This window comes from Gekko japonicus, unplaced genomic scaffold (genome assembly GCF_001447785.1).
Source record: "Gekko japonicus isolate JY-2015 unplaced genomic scaffold, Gekko_japonicus_V1.1 scaffold1331, whole genome shotgun sequence".
Classification (NCBI taxonomy): Eukaryota; Metazoa; Chordata; class Lepidosauria; order Squamata; family Gekkonidae; genus Gekko; species Gekko japonicus.
Window position 1 is genome coordinate 380,833 of NW_015163128.1, and position 7,152 is coordinate 387,984.

The window sequence follows — 7,152 nt, forward strand, 5'->3', positions numbered from 1 at the left end:
CCCCAGTTCGTGCCCATCCCTAGCAGGCAGTCATAATTTAGATTCAAACAGATTACAGCCTGTGATATTTATTTAAACCATTGATGATGGCCACTTTTAAAAGGGGGGGGGGAACCCCAAATATTTACAAATTACAGTCAGCTCTGTAAGCGATTCATTTGTTAAGACTGAACGAAGTCTTTCCTATGTATATTACAGGAGAAAATGCAGTTACACATAAACAGTTTCTTGTTCTCTCCCTTTTTTAAAAAAATGGTTCAGATCAAATCCTGTCATCTGGGAAGAAAAGAAACTTTAATGAGAGAGCTGTTGTAATACAACGAACGTAAAGGAGAGGCCTGTCGGATCAGACCAGCAGTCTGAGGTTGCAAACTTTCAGGCAGGGGCTGAAGTTATGTTCTTATGTTCTTATGTAAGTTCTCCCTGAGCTACAACTGATCCCCAGACTGCAGAGTTCAGTTCCCCTGGGGGGAAAGGTTCCTTGCTTCAGAGGGTGGGCCTGATGGCATCATATCCCTGCTGACAGGGCTCTTTTTGTAGAAAAAGCCCAGGAGGAACTCATTGGCATAATAGGCCACACCCAACAGCAGGAACTCATTAGCCTATTGGGCTGCCAGCACAGCTCATTAGCATATTAGGCCGCACCCCCCATGTTGCCAGAAGTGTGCTCATCCAGCCACACCCACCTTTTGCTTCTTATTCTGTTTACCTTGTTTGTTGACAAAACCCAGGGCCTTTTTTGTAGCAGGGACTCCTTTGCATGTTAGGCCACACACCCCTACTGTAGCCAATCCTAATGAGTTTCTGCTGCTGGGTGTGGCCTATTATGCTAATGAGTTCCTGCTGGGCATGGCCAACTCAGGAGTCAGCCGGAACTCTGTTCCTGTGCGTTCCTGCCCCAAAAGAGCCCTGCCTGCCGAACTCCCTCCGCTCCTCAGACTCTGCCCTCCCTAGGCTTGGTTTACAAATCACTTGGAATTCTCCATCGCAGAGTTGGCAATCCTGCAGTGGTCCACCTAATCCGGCATCCTCTTCCACACAGGGGCCAAAGGCCTTCCCCTAGGGTTGTCTCCTCTCACTGGATTTCAGAGGTTTACTGCCTCTGAATATGGAGGTTCCCTTTATTCACTGTGCGTAGTCACCTTTGATGGACCTATACTCCATGAGTCTAAACCCCCCTCCATTAAAAGCCATAATGGCTAAGAGACTGAAGTCGTCCGTTAGAATTTATTTTGTGCTGTAGAATCACCAGATGACTTCCAGCAAGCCGCAGTCTCTTGGCCCTCACCCCCTCATCAGACGTGCAGTGATACTGGTATTCAGCATTCTGGCAAGGATTGCAAGATAATGCATGTGAAGTGCCTTTGCATGCCTAGAAGCATTACATAAATATTAAGTATTATTAGCTTTTCCATAACAAACAGCTTCCATCTCCCTCAAGCACAGCTCTAGTCCCACTGACTGTTACAAAAGCAACAAAAACCATTTTGTTTAAGATAGCTGACATTAGCTATTGGATGTAAAATCGGCTCTTTTACCTTGTTGTTGCTCAGTTTGCGGAAATGTCCATCTCTTCATAATCTAGTCTTAGTAATATCACTGGATCTTCTTTTTAAAAAATTCTTCATAACTTAATGAAGTTCTGCATGTTCCCTATTCACATTATTGGGATCTGTCAGTACTAACCCTGCCCCAAAGAGTTTACAATCAAATATCTGAGAGACAAAAAAAAAAAAAAAAAGCAGGGGAGGCTGCCCTGAAATGACTTAATTGTTCTCAGAGGTCATTTCGGGGGGGATCGCGGGGGATCGCAGTTCCCCCGGGTGAGGTGCAGGAAGGCGGGTCACATGACGAAGCCCCGCCCCCTTCTTCCGGCCGCCCCGCTTCCAGCCCTCATTCAGCCAGGAGGAGGCAGGAGGAGGGTAAGTTGCTTCATCCCCGCCTCTCCCCACCCCCGCCTGCCTGGGGCCAGGGAGGGCCTTGGCGGGGCTTCCTCGCACTCCCGCTGGCCTTGCAGGTCCATCGCCGGGCTCCTGATGTCAGGGGGTGTTATGCTAATGAGTTCCCCTAGCTCTTTTTCTACGAAATGACCCCTGATTGTTCTTATTCCTATATCCACTGGTGAGACATTTTGACCCTAGTTCCTCACTCAAATCCAAATCGTAAAGATCACCGCCTTCGAGGCTCTAAGGAACTCTTGTGTATGTGGATCTCTTTAATGGTATCCAGTACAGGGCTTCTACAATATATGTGGAAACAGTAAAGACTTGAGAAAATAGTTGTGTAACTGAACTTAATGAATGACGGGTGAATCCCCAAATAGGTCTTAAACCACAAGCACCCGTGTACACCTGGACTTCAGGACTTCCTTCATTTTGGAATTCATAATTAGTTCAAATTATTTCTTACAGTGCTTTGGTTTTGTATTATAGATCAAACTATAGCAGCACAGTAATTTCTAAAAAAAGATGTTTAAACGTGATGAGTAATTTAAAAATTGTGCCCATTCCTAAAGTGCCAGTAATTTCAGAGACCAGACGGAGATTCTCTGAAGTGGAGCAGATTCATTGTTGCCATATTATTTGGCTTTACTTATGCATGGATGCAGCAATTCAGATCCCACAAGGGAAAAATAGGTGACCTATATTTTGGCTGTGGACATCTGGCAGTTCATCCTTCCTTCTTTAACACTTTCCTTCCCATTGCAACACGCATAGGCAAATTCAATCTTGAGTCCAGAAAAAAACATACACTTTGTAATTAATTGCGACAGCTGGCTTGCCTGTGGGCTCAAGGATAAAGCTGGAGTTAGTTGGGGTGAGGAGGTGTATGAATTCTAACCCAGCCTTTGTTTTATGGGGGGGGGGAATACATGTTTCAACAACAAACCTGCAGTTCAGAAAATGTATCACTAGAGGGCACCAGAGCCCTATCTGATCAAGACATCCCATTCCTTCTACAAACTAGAAACTGTACACACAATGCAGGAGTTTGCATTCGTTTAGTCTGATGCCATGCGCTGGACTCACAACTTCTGTTCCTTTTCAGGAAACAGTTCCCCATGTTCAGTGTTTGCTCGGAGTTTAGAGACCAGGGAATATAATTTTGATTCTTTTCCTTGCCCCTTTGGATAGGAGAAAAGTGTTATACTACTCAGGGGTCATTTCGTAGAAAGAGCTAGGGGAACTCATTAGCATAACTCATTAGCATATGCCACACCCCCTGACATCACTGGAAGTGTGCCATAAGGCCACACCCCCTGACATCACCGGAAGTGTGTCATAAGGCCACACACCCCGCCCCCAACGGTCCCGGACGCCGCCGGCGGCCTTGCAGCTCCACTGCCAAGCCCCATGAGGGGCCCAGCGGTGGACCTGCAAGGCCGGCGGGGGTGCAAGGAAGCCCGCCGAGGGGCCGCCCCGGCCCCAGGCAGGCAGGGGTGGGGAGAGGCAGGGAGGAAGCAACTTACCCTCCCTCTTCTCCTGCCTCCTCCTGGCTGAATGAGGGCTGGAAGCGGGGCGGCCGGAAGCAGGGGGCGGGGCTTCGTCATGTGCCCCGCCCCCGTACCTCACCCGGGGGAACTGCGATCCCCCACAATCCCCCCCGAAATGACCTCTGATACTACTGCAGCAGAGCATTCCACAGTGGCTTTCTGCAGCAGTGTTGCCAAACTATTCTTCAAGCATGATGGCTGCAGCAGAATTGCAATTGGCAGTTGTCAGATGCTGGAAACTAAAGTAGCTGTGATTCCCTGGGGGAGGATGCACTTATACCGGTAACCACAGAATGTGCTTTGACCCGTCTGCATCATCATTCCTCCCCAGCTGGCCCGGACCCTACACAGATGGCCTGCATGCTCAAAGCAAATACCATAAAACGGGTTGGGCACACTTAAAAAACAACCACCCAAACTTGCATCATGAAGGCAATCAGAAATGGACATGGATGAAGCTGAAAAAACAAGCAACGCAAGCAGTGTTCCCTCTAAGCTGAGTTAGTGTGACTATTTTTTAGCCTCCGGCTCACAGATTTTTGTCCTAGCTCAGGAAGGATGACTCCAGAGCAAACTAATTTATGCAGCAGCCAAGTCGCTCACAGCTTTAATGCCAGTCACTCACAAAATAGAATTTTTGCTCATAAGACTCCACAGCTTAGAGGGAGCATTGAACGCAAGTCATACACTGAAGGCATTTTCCAGCCAGATCTTCCATTTCCAGAAGATAAATCCAAGATGGAACCAACCAAAATTGTCCAGTTGTTGTGCCATGGGGGAGTTGCTAAGCTAAATTCCTTGCAGCACTCTTGAAGGGAATAAGATTTTTCTCAGAAGCAGTGAAATTTGGTTTTCTTACGACTTCCTTGCTTCATGTAGAGTGTGATTGCCTTGGGAGCCAAGAAAATACGGGCTAAAGTTGCATTGAAGGCTGAAACGTTTTTACTTGATATACCTCTTTAGGTCTAGTCATTTTAACATTGTCATTCATGTGTTATGATTTTGTGTTTGATTATAATGGCCTTTGACCATATACAATAAATCAGCCCACCTACCACTACGTTGCAGGCTAAGTGATTCACTTGACACACTGGGGTATGTGTAAGATTGCAAGTATGTATTAGTCTATATACTTCTGCCACATTAGGAAGGGGCATCTCTTCAGACTTCCTGGGGAAACCTTAACTCCCATTCCTTTATACTCTAGGGACAGAAGAAGAGGAGGAGGAGGAGGAGGAGGAGGAGGAGGAGATTGGATTTATACCCTGCCCTTCACTACCCAAGGGAGTCTCAGAGCAGCTTACAAACTCCTTTCCCTTCCCCTCCCCACAACAGACACTCTGGGAGGTCGGTGGGGCTGAGAGAGCTCTTGACAGAAACTGCTCTTTTTCAAGGACAGCTCTTGTCAGAACTACGGCTTGCCCAAGGTCATCCAGCCAGGTGCAAGTGGAGGAGTGGGGAATCAAACCCAGTTCTCCCAGATTAGAGTCCACACACTTAACCACTACACCAAACCACTACACCATTAGGTAAAGGTTCCCTTGCTCGAAAGCCAGTCGAATCCGAGTCTAGGGTTGCGGTGCTCCTCTCCGTTTCAAAGCCGAAGAGCCAGCGCTGTCCGAAGACGTTTCCGTGGTCATATGGCCGGCATGACTAAACACCGAGGTGCACGGAATGCTGTTACCTTCCCACCGAAGTGGTACCTATTTATCTACTTGCAATTTCTTGCTTTCAAACTGCTAGGTTGGCAGGAGCTGGAACTAGAGACGGGAGCTCACTCCATCATGCGGCACCCGGGTCTCGAACTGCTGAACTACAGGAGCTGGAACTAGAGATGGGAGCTCACTCCATCATGCAGCACACTCAGGTCTCGAACTGCTGAACTACCGACCTTCCACAGCCTGCAGTTCAGCGTCTTAACCACTTGAGCCACCACAGCTCCCTTAGGAAAGAACATTTGCTGTGTGTGATCCTGAAGCCATGCTTGATGTTTCCTATGGTGGACAGCAGGGCACTAGGACCGTTAAAACGTGGGTGTCTGCTTTTACGTCTGAAGATGGATTTCAGAGTGGCACACAAAGACTGGGGGACTACGGCCTCACGGACCTGTCTAGCCCTTTGGAAGGAATGGCAGTATTAAAAGCACCAATCAAGGGAACAGGAGGCAGGGCTGCTAAAGGGGGTCAACAAATCTCTAGGCATGGCCACATGGCTCTAACAGTGCCTTAGACGTGGTGCTTCAAGACGTGGTAACTCTCCTTCCAGGGCTCTTTTTGTAGAAGCCCAGCAGGAACTCATTAGCATAATAGGCCACACCCAACAGCAGGAACTCATTAGCATATTATGCCACACCCCTGACAGCACAGCTCATTAGCACATTAGGCCACACCCCCATGTTACCAGAAGTGTGGTCATCCAGCCACACCCACCTTTTGCTTGTTATTCTGTTTACCTTGTTTGTTGTCAAAACCCAGGGCCTTTTTGTAGCAGGAACTTCTTTGCATGTTAGGCCACACACCCCTAATTGTAGCCAATCCTAATGAGTTTCTGCTGTTGGGTGTGGCCTATTATGCTAATGAGTTCCTGCTGGGCGTGGCCAACTTGGAAGCCAGCCGGAACTCCGTTCCTGTGCGTTCCTGCCCCAAAAATAGCCCTGCTCCTTCCAAACATTCAGACAGGGGGCTTTGATTGGTACTGCTTCCCCATGGGCCACCGAGGGACCAGTGCTGTGGCCCACACGATTTCTGTTTAATGCATGAGCTGCCAGATAAGCATATCCCAGGAAAGAGAATGTCCCAAACCTAAGAATCCCGATCTTCCTTTTATGACGATGCGGGCAGAAAAGACGGACGGAATCTATAGATGGGAGGAAAGGAAGAGAAAGAAGCACTGTTCATCAGTCTAAATACCACAGCCTTTAAAAGGAAACTTCAAGAGGAAATTCCTCCCCCTGATGAGTTTACCATCCGAACTGCCATGTCCCTTTGATGTCACTTATAAAGATATCTCACTGGTGTTTAAAAGACCTCTGCAGAAAGGCGGAATGAATGGCTTGCGTTACTTAGAGGTGTAGAAAGGAAACATCTGTCTAAAAACTTGTGTAAATACAAAGCCCAGGACCATATCGACTGGCCTTCAGTTACTGATATCTTCTCAGTTCGGAGGAGGAGGAGGAGGAGGAAGAAGAGGAAGAAGAGAAAGAAGAAGAGGAGGAGGAAGAGGAAGAGGAAGAGGAGATTGGATTTATACCCCGCCCTTCACTACCCAAAGGCGTCTCAGAGCGGCTTACAAACTCCTTTCCCTTCCCCTAACCACAACAGACCCCCTTTGAGGTAAAAGAAGAAGAAGAAGAGATTGGATTTATACCCCACCCTTCACTACCCAAAGGTGTCTCAGAGCGTCTTACAAACTCCTTTCCCTTCCCCTCCCCACAACAGGCACCCTGTGAGGTAGGTGGGGCTGAGAAAGCTCTGACAGAAACGGCTCTTTTTCAAGGACCGCTCTTGTCAGAATTACGGCTTGCCCAAGGTCATCCAGCAGCTGCAAGTGGGGAATCGATCCTGGTTTGCCCAGATTAGAGGAGGAAGAGGAGGAGGAGAAGTGATTGGATTTATACCCGGCCCTTCACTACCCAAGGGGGTCTCAGAGCGGCTTACAAA